A 15,332-nucleotide genomic window follows, 5' to 3' on the forward strand; every position below is an offset into this window, starting at 1 on the left:
ATTTGTCTATTTATAGGGATCTGTAAAATTCCAGGTCAGCAAAAGGGGTAGCTCTAGATATTAACATTTTAATGTGTTTGTATTTTAAATGAAGTATTCTTTTGATAAAGATTTCTTGTTTATGTTGAGGGCAGCTAGGTGGCACAGAGGATAGAGTGCCCCATCTAGAATCAGAAAGGACCACACCAATACAACTATCAATACTATGTGAATAAGTTTTGATTGATGACACATGTTAAAACCAGTGGAAATGTGAGTTAGCTATGGGTGCGGTGGGAGAGTGTGAGGGGGTGAAGGGTAAAGTAAAAACATGAATCATGTAACCATGGAAAATGTTTCTAAAAATAAAAAAAAATTAATTAAAAAAAAAAAGGAAAGACCTAAGTTCGAATCTGACCTGAGACAGTTATTAAGTGTGTGACCTTGGGAAAGTCACTTAATTCTTGTTTGTCTCAGTTCCCTCATTTATAAAATTAGCTAGAGAAGGAAATGGCAAACTGCTCCTGTATCCTTGCCAAGAAAACCCCAAAAAGGGTCAAAGAGTCAGACAGAATTGAAATGAGAGAACAAGTCTGGGCCAGCAAAATATTCTAGACATTTACATTTTAATGTGTTTGTGTTCTAACTGAAATATTCCTTTGATGAATATTGCAGTTTCTAAGATTCCATACCCTCAATCCTCTATAATGCTAATTCAGCTTTTCCCATTGATTCTCTGATGATGATCTACCAGGGAACGCTACATAAGCAGCCCCATCTGTCCTTCTGATCACACATTTCCTCAATGATACCCTTTCTTGCACACAGGTCATCACTGGAAATACGCCATGGAGTGCAAGTAGCACTCACCATGCATTTTTCCAATACTTACTACCTTTCTGACCTGCAGGAAAGTTACTTACTCTCTCTGGAACTCAGTTTCCCCAGCTTTAAATTTATGATTTTATGATTCCTTTTGGTAACTCAGAACCTTGATAATTCAGAGATTTCATCTGTGTTTTAGATTCCCAAGCACACAGTGATAATTGGGAGGATGTTTATGTTTTAAAAAAAAGAAAAAGGTTGGTTTGGGTTTTGCCAAGTGAACAGCTTGAGATCATTAAATGCACTGTATGATCATCTTGCTCCTAATCAATTCTATGTACAACTCATTGTCCATATGCAGTGCTGCCCTACATGTATGTACTGATATTCTAAATGAACTGACCATCCACTAAATATCCTAGCCTAAACAAAGGAAATTCTTTGTCCATTTATATTTTTTCTATATGGATCATTTATCCAATCATTGATCTGATTAAACTCCTTAAGCTCAAAAACTTACCAAGGTACATTTAAAAACTTATTTGACTTAGTGAAAATAATTTTTATATTCTATATTCTTTTCAAATTTCTGTGCTGAGATTTTCTTTTTATATTTAAGAAATCCTTCTCTTTGTAAGCAAATACAGAGGTGGGATTCATGCTAATGGAATAACATCTGTTTTCAAAATATGCCATTAATCTGTAAGAAGTAGAGAGTAGGGTGGGGGTGGAAGGGAAGCATGCACGTGTAAAAAGGTATTCATGGTAATAAATTAGAAAGGATACCAGAAAAGACACACCATTTTGAATCTCAGACCAAATGCATATACCTGGTGGACTGACTGGTCCTACATGAATGTGAGACATTTATCCCTATCCTATCGTACATGCTTGAATTGCAGAGAGTAAAAATAAAATGAACAAATTACAGACTTTTCCTAAAACATTAATGCTGTCAAATTTGTCAACATGTTATGTATAAGTATGCTTACATGATTAAAATACATGTTCTTAAACAGTGATCTTAAAACATAGTGATTCTCCAAGATTTGCTGGTGTCAGGAAACACAAATGTCATCTAAACAAAAATCATTTTATTTTTGCTTTTACTCTATGAATTATTTTCTAATTTGATTCATAGACTGAGAGATTCTGGACCTCTGATTTCACCGATTTTACTTGAATAAGGAAATCCCAGTGAAGAAACTCTCTTATTCTAATGCAGATGTGTGATTTAGTCTTGGAGAGTTACCAGGTACATGGAAAGGGTATACACCTTATTTATATAGCCAATATCTAGCAAAAGTAGGAAATGAATTCAGCCCTTCCTGACTCTAAAAGCCAAATCTAGGCAATAGTCCAGTCCATGTTATGATTTGATTTGATCTCATGTTTATCCAATTCCATCTACTCTGAACCATATCATAATGATGTTCCTACTATATTTGTATAATAACCTATTCAAATTGCCTTCTAAAATATCACTACCTCTCAATAGATCTGATAGGGAAATAGAAACAGAATAAATAGCTCATTTATTCATCACAAATTCATAAATAGAAATTATCATTGCTAATCAATATATGTTAATTACCTTTTAGAAATAAACCATTTGACCCTATAAAGATAAACTCTTTACTGCCCTTGGAATATGATATTAAAGAAAAATGTATTAATCATTGTTTCAAGGAAAATATTTAGACTCAGAATAATTTCTTAAATAATATTCACAACAGGACAAGGCAGCTGAATAAAATAGCTCTAAGAATCTTTTAAAAATACATAGAAATCAAAATATAAGTTGCAGTAACCTGGAACTTGATGGCACTCCTTAAGATTATGTAAATTTAAGGAGTTCATAAAAACAGTACTCTAGGGTACCTAATTCTATCTTACAGACTGTATCCTTTTTAAAATATAATATAAATGAATGAATGAAAAAACTATTTGGCACTTACTATGTGCAAAACACTGTGTAAAGTGCTAGGGATGCAAAAAGAAAAGTAACACTGTCCCTTTTAAACTTTCTGTCCTGCAAGACAGCCTGTATCATTAAACACCCAACAGTACAGTTTTACAAACCTGTTAGATTCACATAATTTCAAGACTACCCTCAAGTTACTGTAATTTATATTTTTATTTCATTACTGTATTTTAAGGTCTATAGGTTTTTTGAAAGAATTCTTACAGCTAGCATCAAGATCAAATCAGTCAAATACTTAAAGAAATTAATTCAAACTATTTCCTGAAAGATCAAATACTGAGGGTGAAATACTTTGGCCACATAATGAGAAGACAGGACTACCTGGAAAAGACTCTGATGATGAGAAAGACTAAAAGGAAAAGGGGGAAAGGATGGTTGAGGAGGAGATGGATAGTGCCATGGAAACAACAAACATGAACTTGGACAACTTCAAGAGATAGTAGAGGATAGAAGGGCCTGGTGTGACCATGGAGTTAGGGTTAGGCAAAGAGTCTGAGAGGACAAAATGACTAAGCAACAAAAATATTGTCCCTGATCTCAAAAAACTCATATTTTAATGGGGGGGGGGATTTGGGAGGGCAGGGTAAAAATAACAATATGGAAGGTTTTCAATTAAATTAAAGGGGGAACAGAAAAATAGTATTATCTCTCTCCTGAAGCTCTGACATATTTATAGTTTCCTTAGGTATTTGCTAAATGGGAAATGGAACTGCACCCAGATCTATTCTAGCTGATAAATATTGATCAGCAAAAAGCCTTGGAATATACTATCCATCTCTAGGGAATTAACTATTTCTCGGCATCCAACAAGATAATTTCATTCTCTTCTAGCAGACATTGTTTTTGTTGCTATTAGAGACACATCATAATTATTCATTGTCAAGAAGTTGTATTTGTTGGCCTCAGATACTTCCTAGATAAGTGACCCTGGGCAATTCACTTAATCCTGTCAAGAGCCTGTACTGTTCTTCTCTGTCTTGAAACCAATATTTACTGTCCATTCTAAAACAGAAGATAAGGATTTTGAAAAAGAAAAAGCCATGTTTGCATCAGTCTTCTATTCATTTTACTAATCTCTTTCAGGTAGTCTAGAGGCCTACTTCATCTCACTTCAACCTATAGACCCCACTCCTTTTCTTCCCAACCACAGTCACTGATCAGATTGTTTCTTGATGTTGCTCTCCATGTTTTATTAGTTTTCCCTCTTTTATTCCTTAGTATGGGCAGCTAGGTAGCACAGTGGATAGAGTGCTGGGCTTAAAGTCCATTAGAGAAATTATCTTCCTGAATTCTAATCTGAACTTGGAACACTTACTAGCTATGTAACCCTTGGAAAGTTATTTAGCCCTGTTTGCCTCAGTTTCCTCATCTATAAAATGAACTGGAAAAGGAAATGGTAAGCCATTCCAGTGTCTTTGCCAAGAAAATCCCAAATGGGGTCACCAAGAGTCAGACATGACTGAAACAACTCAACCACGATTATTTTGGTTATAGGGATGGCTCTCTAGGAGGAAGTGGGCAGTGGAATACACTGGGAAAACAGATGATAAAAAAAAAGTTGTCAGTTTTCAGTAAAGCATATTCCTGAACTCCACTCACTTAAAAAGACATATCACTTTCTTTCCAGTGTATGAAAATAAAGACAGGGTAAACTTCAGAGCAAAACTCTTACATTACACTATAGGGTCACCTCTGATCAGTGTCCATCACTAGGAACCTGATTAGTCCAAGCCAATTTCACAGTTCTTCAGAGCATCCACAACCAGTCACAAACCATCACAGCCTACACATGGAAGAAAATATGCCAGGCAAGAATCTTATCTTTCAGGACCAAAAAAGTAGAACACATCCCTCCTGTCAGTTATAAATTGGCTGATCCAGAAGGAGATCTATGAATTCACATAAAAGACCAGTGGAGTATATCAAACACCTTAGGCACAGAATTCCCTAGGGTCCATGTAGGAATGTCTTGGCTGAGAAGGTCTAGTTTTTGTTCTGTAATAATCTGTTTGAGAAAGACAGCTGAATCAGATCAACAGCATCAATACTTCTGATGCTGATAAAAGTAGAGTTGGTAGGTCTCCAGTAAGATTGAAGTTGCTGAAAAGACTAGAACATCTAATTTGTCTGTAAAATTAATCCTCTCCTCCCATGTGTCTAAATTCTGGTCCTCTCTAGGTCTCTCCTAGATGATGGCCAGTTCTATCTATCTATCTGCTATCTATAATTACATGGTGGGCATGTAATGAGAACACATATGGGTTTATTTACTGCTTGCCAAGTAGCTACATCAAGGAGCATCAGAGCATATACTTCCTGCTGTCAACTGTGATAACACCTATTAGGTTTGTACAATATGCACAATGTACTATATTCAAAATTATGTTGAAAATAATATTTGGTATTGCTAAAGGAGGATAATAGAGTACCAGAAGAGATTAGTGATTTCATTAATATAGAAAACTCCCTAGAAGGAAATCTCCTCTACCAATGCACACCAACAACTTCTCTAGCTTCCAGTTTTAGGGAGTTACTTGCACCTCTGAGAGGTTAAGTGAATAGTCCATGTGACCTTAGCCAATGTACAGACTTTGAACCTAGGATTTCCTAACTCAAAGGATGCACCTTTATCCACTTTGTCACTGTTGCCTTTAATAATATTCCTCTAAAATCTGAAGACTGCTTTCAATAGATAGGTACAACTATAGGGTCAGAAATCTTTCCAAATAAAAACAAATATTTCAAAAGATCAAATGCATACCATCTAAAAATAATATATTCATTATTATTTTATTCCTAAAGAAAGAAAAAGTTGAATCAAAAGATAAGAACCCCAGACAACCACTATTAACTAGCTATATGAACTTAAGCAAGTCACTGAACTCCTCAGATTAAATCATGTCTATGGTCCCTTTCAGGTCCAATATTTTGTTACAAGCCACTTCTTACAATATTTTGTTACAAGCTAATTTCCAAAGGAGATTCGTAAACTGAGTCCTATTGATAACTACATTATTGACTGCCTAAGTAAGATATTTCCCCCTCATCAGTCGTTAGTGCCCTGTAGTAAATAAAAATTTACTCAGAAAATCCACAAATGTGTATTTGACACATTTTTCTTTTTCAGAGCATACTGCCAGGCTCAGTCCACATGTTCCTTTATTAGTACCTATAATTAAAGTATATGGCCTTTCCTAATAATCAGCCCTTACAAGAGAATTATAAACAGAAATCTGATTCATGAAATTACTATGATCTTTAACTGTAATACATGCTACAATTGAAAAGTCAAAAAGACTCAGTAGGTTAAATGTCAAGTTGTATTTCGTTACTAGATTTCCAAGTTTTTCTGCTACTAGACTAGTACACAAATAGGAAAACCAAATTACTCTTTAAAAAAATGAACCTAAATTTGCTTTACAAATGTGCCAGGAAAATCAGGCATTTATATATATATGTGTGTGTGTGTGTGTGTGTGTGTGTGTGTGTGTGTGTGTGTGTGTGTGTGTATTTATTTATTTGTTTATAAAAGATCATTATTTTTCCTCTCATATCATAAGACATTACAGATAGGTGTCCTCAGTTTCTGCTTAAACTTTTGCCTGTGCATTGTATCATTCAGGTTTTCCTGATCATTTCTTATCTAATTCATCAAATTTGTTCCCTTTCATTTGAAAGATAGTTCAAGAAATCATGATTTTCATCCAAATTAAATTGCTTCTTCAATAAAAAATTATAAAGAAATAGGTAAGAATTATACTAGTGCCTACTACCTGAGATAATTCATGCCCAGTCCTATGATAATCCTTAAGCTTGTGCCGAGATTCTTTAATTGTATGACACTTCAACAAAATCAATATTACAAGATTATGCTGTCATCAGCTGATGTTTTGAGAATATTTTCTTAACATGGAGATTAAAGAATTTGACCAAAAAAAAATACACACACACACACACACACACACACACACACACACACACAAAAGCAATTCAATTTAATTGTGACAAATAATAACAATTCAGGGCAGTTCTTAAAATATTTGGATATTTCCAATGCCAAAACCTAGCCAAGAAGCGAGTAATTTTTCTGAATAACCATTTTATCCCACCTTCTAAAGACCAAAAAGTATCCCCTTTTCTTGTTGGCTAACATTTCAGATACCCATCCAAATCCTTTCCCTTGCTGGAATGAGGCAGAGTAATTACTAAAGTGGCATCTAGTAACTGGCAGCTGGCAAAGCAAAGGACAAAGCAAATCACCTCATGCAGAGCTAATTAGCATCACACTACCCATCCATCTGCTGAAAGACAAGCCAATTCATGCTCTTTTGCGCATGCACTTAGTGGCCATCCAGGGCCTCTCATCCATCATGTCAGAAGCATGTAATTGCTCAATCTGACCAGTAGAGGCTACCAGCATACACTAGAGATCCCCCCACCCCAAATAAATGCAAATATTTCATCAAGCAACAAAATGACTACAATATCTCTTAACACATGCAATTTTTCACAGAATCTAGAACTAGAAAGGAGTTTTAGGGATCATCTAATCCAATCCCTTTGTTTTATAGATGAAGTATGTAGTCAAACTATTTTCTGAGTGGTTTCAAAGTTAGGAAGTGAGGGATCTAATTAAGTCACTGACATTAACAATGGAATTGCCTGATTTGGGGGACACCTGTAAGGACATTTATCTCTTACATTTACATTAAGTGAAAATATCATGAAAAAAACAGAAAATAGTGTTATAGAGAAGGCAGCAGAGTATAACAGAAAGACCACTGGAATTGGAGAAAATCTAGGTTCTAGTTATAGCTCTCCTCCTTACTACCTTTATGATCTTAGACAATCCATTTAGCCTCCTGGTGCCTCAGTTTCTTAATCAATATAACAAAAAGATTGAATTAATGATCTCTAAGGTCCCTTTTACCAACAAAGTTATATGACTAAATTCTTTATTAACTTTTAAGACCAACCTCAAATGTGACCTCCTCCATGAATAGCTCAAATATCCCTATCTCAATGTCTTTGTTTAGCCTCCAGAAAACCCAAATACCACAGTGATATGCCCTTCATAGTTGCCATGGGCCAGTCCCCTGAATACAGGGCAGACATGGCTAGTCAGATTGCCTCAAAATCCAAGGAATCACCAAGTACAGGTCCTTCACCACTGTGGTCCCTGACACTGAATCCTCCAGAAACCAGAAAATTACCATCTACCCTACTGATGAATCCTAAGTACCTATTCCCACAGTGCTTTTCCATTGGTCCTGAAGCTGCATCTTCCTAAATGTGTGACCTTAGTGAGAATTTTCTAAGACCTTACCATAAGATGTGAACATAATTAAGCACTGAGGATACAAACAAACAAACAAGCAATAACAGCTCCTACCTTCAAGGAGCTTAAATTTTAACAACATGCAAATATTTTAGAACAATACAAGATAAATACAGAGGAGTTAGAAGGAAAAAAAATAGAAGGGAAGACGCTAGCAGCTGGAAGGGCAGGAAAGGCTTCTTGAGGAAAGGAATATTTTAACTGAGTCTTTAAAGGAAACCCAGGATTCTAAAAAGTGGAGGTGAGGAGAGAAAGCATTATAGACAGGGGGAGACAAGTGGTGAAAAAAATAGAGACAGGATTACAAAGATGAAGTATTATGTTTGAGGTACCGTAAGAAGGATAGTATGGTTGGATCTCAAAGTGTGTGCTAGACAATAAAATTATTAATGTAAAAAAGGCTATAAACATGGTAGAAAGCAACATTCTGAAGATATTTAATGTACTTTGTATTTTACAAATACAAAATCATAAATAAAATGCCCTAAGATTTGAATGGGGAAGGTGGTACAGTAAGACGTATGTTTCAAGAAAATCACTTTGGCAGCTATAAGGAGGATAGATTACAACCGGGAGAGAAGAGTCATGGAGACCAATTAGGAAGCCACTGAAATAATGTAGATGGAAAGTGATCAGGGCCTGGATGAAGGTGATAGTTATGTGAGTAAAGAATAAGGAAATCAGCACAAGAAATGTAGAGAGAAAAAGGATAAAATTTGGAAACTGTTTGGATGTAGAGTGATTCAAAGTGATGAATCAAGGATAACATTGAGGTTGAGATACCAGGTGGTAAGCAGGATAGTGGTGACTTCAACAGTAAAAGGGGAGTTGGGAAGAAGGGAGGTTTTAGGAAGAAAGATCATAAGTTCTGTTTTAGACATGCTAAATTTGAGACACCTATTGGACATCCAGTTCAAAGCTGTTAGTGATGTGAGGCTGAAGCTCAGGAGAGAGCCTAGGACTGAATATATAGATATGAGAATATTATCTGCATAGAGTGGATAATTGAAGCCATGGGAGCTGATGAATTCTCCAAGGGATGGTAATATAGAGGGGGGGGAGATAAGAGAACTCAGGACAGAGACTTGGGGGACACCAACCATTAGTGATCATGGTACAGATGAAAACTCAACAAGGAAACTAAGAAGAATATAAGTGAAATTAGAATGTGAGCTCTTTTCTTTTGAAAGCAAGATTGCCTTGTTTGTCTATTTGCATCCTTTAGCTCAATACATTTTCTTTCTTCATTCTTGAAATTTTACTTTTTCATCATCATAGATAGCATTTATATAGAAAGATTTACAAAGCACTTGAAAAATACTTCATTATGTCATCAACAAAAAGTCTGGAAGTAAAGTGTTATTATTTTCCTCATTATACACACACACACATATATATGCATATATATATATATATATATATAAACACACACACCCTATGCAGAACTCATTTGTCCCTACATTAAACTTTTATAGTATCTTGAGGCAACTATCAATACTTCTTTTTAATGAACCTGTTCGTGTAAGCCTTCTGTATTATATTTTTTTATTTTTTTTAATTTAAACATTTATTAATATTCATTTTTAACATGGTTACATGATTCATGCTCCTACTTTCCCCTTCACCCCCCGCACTCCCCCCACCCATGGCCGATGCACATTTCCACTGGTTTTGTCATGTGTCCTTGATCAAGACCTATTTACAAATTGTTGTTAGTTGCATTGGTATGGTAGTTTCGAGTCCACATCTTCAATCATGTCCACCCCGACCCATGCGTTCAAGCAGTTGTTTTTCTTATGTTTCCTCTCCTGCAGTCCTTCCTCTGAATGTGGGTAGCGTTCTTTACCATAAATCCCTCAAAATTCTGTATTATATTTTTAACTGTTCAGGGGTTTAGAATATGCTCTTTTGAGTAACATTTATGATTGATGGTGAAATGAAAAAAATTTAAATAGTTTAAGCTGAATTTATAATCCTTACCTACTATTTTTTTCTGAAATCTTTAACCCAGTTTAGTTTGATGTACCATCAATTAGTGGTATTATTCACATATATTTACATATTCATTTTTGTATGTATCAAGGACTTGAAACATATATTAATTTCTTTCTCAAATCATTAAAGGCTTGGAGACATAAGGAAACCCATAATGTTTGGTGTGAAAGTCTTATTTTGATTTCATTCATTCATTCAATAAATTCCATAGTACCTAGTTCCTTACAGGTGTTATAAATTCAGCTTAATCTATTAAAAACATTTTTTCACTTCAGTATTAATCATGTCTCATTCAAAAGAACAGCTGTAGGATTTCTAGCCTGCTGACTAAATAAAAGGCTGCATGTAATCTAGCATGCAGATTTCCTTCACCACCTCAAAAGAGTAGTACATGGACCAAATGAGACAAAAGTGGTCTCTACATCTTTGATCCTATAAAGTGTGAACAACAACCAAGAAACAGGAAAGAAATTCACACAGAAATTCCCAAAGAAAGCAGAATAGAAATTTTAAAAAACCAAGGACCACACTATAAGCTCCTCCTTTGGCTATGAATTCCTTGTATCTGCTCCCCAAACATACTGCAGGCAGAAGACTCCAAACTCTGGAGCAAAGGATGCAGAAAATGCAGGGACTGACAACTGCTGGGATTTATCACAAGGGAGAATAATTCAAGAATTCAATAACACAATAATAATTATTAGAATAAATTCAAGAGATAACATAAAGAACAAATGAGGTATCTAATATTTAAAAACAATTGATGTGAAAGACAAGATGAAGAAAGATAACCTAAGAATCACTGAGTTCTCAGAAGAATATAATAAAACTTAAATGTAAATAAGTCCAAGTAAATTTAAGAAAGATAAATAAGCATGAACAACTCTAAGTCTGAGGGACGATCCAGTACCTGAATTTTAAAAAGTGAAAGAAAGGATATAATCTTTTTAGGGTCCCACTAATCTCTAGGAGTGGATGATGAAAAAAGAAAAATAAGCTGTAGTTTGGGGTTTCCTAAGAACAAAAAGAAAACTCTGAAGAGAAAAGCAGGCAAAGAACTTATTAATTTTACCTCTTATAAATAGGTCTCCACAAGAGTTTTTTAAGCAAATATGTATGGGGAAAACAAATGAGTATGACATGAACCTCACATTTATCTAGACTGGGAAAACTTTAAAAAATATGTAGGAAGAAAGAATAAGAAAAGGACAAGGAGAGGAAAGGACACTGTAAGAGGGTGGGGAAGAGTCAGGGAAGGGATTCCCCCAAGCACACAAGAAAAAGTTAGTTTCAAGAAGAAAAAAAAAAAGAGCAAGACCCAGAATTTTAAATGTAGGATCTAGGACTGTGATGAGAAAAGGGAAAAAATGTGTCCAGCATTGTCCAAGAAAAAAAAATACAGAAAATAACTACTGATTTCTTTATTTCTCCTAAAATAAGAAGTGAGGGTAGGGGAGAGAAAATATAACTTGGATTTGATGAAGGGGGAAACAAAATTAACAATCACAAACCAGATTGCAAACAGGATGATGAATAAGCCTCAAATTGAGGAGGGTGGCAGAATAGAATATAATATAAAACTCAATATAAATGAAAATAGCACTAAGAGATATGTGAATTCAAACTAAATGCAATGATTAATCTTTGTTCCAGAGATCCATATAAACCCACTTCCTCCAAATTTAATTGAATTCATCAAGCATTTACCAAGCACCTACTATGAGCAAAATGCATTAAGATGCATTGGAGATACAAAGACAAAAACGAAAAAATTCCTTCTTTCAAATGGCTTATACTCTATTAGGGGCCTGTCAACATATACAGAAGAAAATAAATACAAAATCAGTTACAGTAATTTAAAGGGGGAGAGAATGTTAAAAACGGGAGAAAGACTCAAAGAATTACAAAAGTTTTGCTTTAAAGTAAGCTAGGAACTCTAAAAGGTGGCAAATGTATTCTAAGCATTGTGCAAAAAGCACAGAGGTAAGAGATGAATGTTGCAACCCAGTAGGCCATTTTGACTTAGTATAAAAGTGGTAGACCACCAGTATGACATTTTATATATGGATACCAATGTGGTTCATTTTGCTTAACTGTTTTTATTTGTAATGTGTGTATACATACAATACATACATATATTTATGTATATATTTACATATGTACATGTGTGTATATATTCATAACTTCATTATAACATATATGTGTGTATAAAAAAACACAAAGAAATCAAACCTAAATCAGTCTAAAGATAATCAACTGAGTTAAATTCAACATGTATATATGTGTGTAAATATACATATATAGTGTTGGATTCATATGTCTGTGTATATGAATACGTATATGTATACATATACATGTTGGTTTCAAGTCAATTGAAAGGAATTTTGTTTTAGTGGGGGTCTAGATTTAAATTTAAATCTTTGGAATATAAACTTAAAATTGGGTGCATGAACAAACATTAACTCCACACACAGATAGGTTAGCTTAAAAATTGAAGTTGTTGGACAGCAATCTTTGTCCTTTTATTATTTTATGAAATTTACATATTATTTATTTTTTATGAATTTTTTGCTGTTACTGTAAAGCCATAGCAGATCAAGACTACTGAGGGCAGGCACATTCTGTATGTTCAATGATTTCTTTAGCACCTAACAGTCACTCTGTCCAAAATGAAGGTGGAGAAGGAGAGGTTGCTTCAACAACTCAGCCATCCTTTCCCTCTCCTCTCTTAACCTCTGACTTTTGAAAGCAGATGTTTCTGATACTGTATTGGACACACACATTGTAGCTTATTTATAGGACAATATGGGTCAATATAACCTATTTTGTTGATGCCTGACTTTTTTTTCCCTAATTTGTGGTTTTCTAAAGGATTTAGATAATCTTTTAAATCTTCAGTAGCCATCAAATCTCCATATGTAAATTCCAAGAAACTGACTGACTGATTGATAAATCGAAGGTGCTGTTGACAAAAGTCTTCAACATAATGAAAATCCAGTCATCACAACAAATCATTGTATTCTCTACTTTAAAAAAAAAATTGATGCTAATCTTTGTAGCTTCAGCATCTCCTTCTTTGATGCTCAGCTCCTCTATTGTTAATGAATCTCTCTCCACTACACCATTTGCTGTCCTTGGTAGTGATTTGGTAAGAGAAACTGCAACCATCCACTCGCCCTCCACTACACATGTGTTTCAAGTTTTAGTATTGCAATAAAGAAGGAAAGGAAGAGAAAGAAAGAAGGGAAAGGAAGGAAGAAAGAAAGAATACAGGAAAGAAATTGTGTTTCGTTGATCCTCTGGAAACAAAATTTGTTCATTGCTGTTAATTTTATTTCACATATCTTTTAGTGCTGTTTTCATTTCCATTGATGAGTCTTGCAATATAATTCATTCTGCCAACCTTCTTCTGTTTTATAGCATTCATCCTATTTGCTATCTTGTTTATGATTGTCATTTGTTTTCCCTAGATACATACACACACGTGCATATGTATAGAGAAGGGATAGAGTTTTTGTGAAATAGATACACTGTAAAAAAACAAACATTATTTCAAGAGTTTTCTTTTTTTAAAAAAAGGGGGACAATTTGGCAAATAAGACGTGAAAGTGAAAGCAGGTCAAGTTCTCAATAAATCATTCCTATTTACCATGGCTCTATACTCAGACAAATGTAGCTATTACCACTGCACTTGAATCCTTGTTAATAAACATAAACCCATAGGTATTTGGGGGATGCCCTCTTGTTCAGCTAGAGATTCCATTCCACAGCTGTGTAGAGTGTGTTTCTAACACAAAGTATATTCTCAACAGAATGAAAGAAGTTAAAAGTGACTGAGTCAGTCTTTCCCTATATGCCATAGGCCTAATTTGTGCCATGCTTTAAAATGAATTTAATAATGAAATCTATAGCTTTTAAAACATGAGCCATTAAAAAAAAGTAAGCTTACATTTTTAAAAATATAAGCCAGAAAGGAAAGTCGGGCTGTTCTTTTGGGGGTGGGGGGAAGTTCTATTTTTAAACAGTATTACATAAATAGTCTTGCACATGCCTCAGAGGTACCATGACCCCAAGTAACTCACCTTTTAAAATAACTGTGATCTAAAAATTTGTAGGAGGTATTTTAACTAGTCTCCTTCAAGCAAATTTAGAATGAGTTCAAATGTGATTGGAATTACAAACATTAGCTTAGGGGAGGAAAAAACTGTATTGCCTTAGAATTACTGTTCTCCTTTACACAGGTCCACCAATTTAGGCTAAGCTAATCTGCTCACTGGTATGTGACTAAAAATTGTCTGCAAAGCGCAGTTGTGTGACTAGCATCTAGCATTCTTTATCTGTCCATAATGTAATAGTAAAGGAATGTTGTGTCATTTAAAGAGACACTGAATTCATGTATTGGTTAAAGTATATATAAAAAACAACCTCAACCCACTCCCCCCCCCAAAAAAAATGGTAATTCTATGTTTTTTGAGTAATTTCTATCACATCTTAAAAAATGATCACACAGAACACACTAAAGTTTTGTTTGACCCATAAGGGTCCCCCCCAGGTGTGGATGGGGAGACAAGAGGGAAAAGAAGATAAAACCTTAATTGAAAAAATAAATTTCTTAAAAGGTATGAATGACTAAAATAGATTGCAGTTGACTTTTGATGTATGAACAAAAGAAGTAAAAAAATACATTCTAATTCTTATTTTGTCACCTCTGATTTGGGGTATTTGTGATGCCATTATCCTTGTCTCTATAAGTAGTAATATCTTATGTTCATGGGGCAGCTGGGTAGCTCAGTGGATTGAGAGTCAGGCCTAGAGACAAGAGGTCCTGGTTTCAAACCCGGCCTCAGCCACTTCCCAGCTGTGTGACCCTGGGCAAGTCACTTGACCTCCATTGCCCACCCTTACCAATCTTCCACCTATGAGACAATACACCGAAGTACAAGGGTTTAAAAAAATATATATATCTTATGTTCATGCATCAGGGGAATTTCAATCATTAAATAAGGACTAAACAATATCTAAAGGCTAAAAATTCCACTGGCATACACAAAATAAAATCTGAGGGCATGAAATTAAAACAAAACATGTAAAAACAAATAAATATATGGTCACATAAAAATTATTGTTAATATACTAAATAATGGAAGGGAAAACCATAGAGAAAATATGCAAGTCAACTGTGATTATATCAATGATGACTGACGCAATATG

The sequence above is a fragment of the Gracilinanus agilis genome, chromosome 4, assembly GCF_016433145.1.
Source record: "Gracilinanus agilis isolate LMUSP501 chromosome 4, AgileGrace, whole genome shotgun sequence".
In the NCBI taxonomy this organism is placed as follows: Eukaryota; Metazoa; Chordata; class Mammalia; order Didelphimorphia; family Didelphidae; genus Gracilinanus; species Gracilinanus agilis.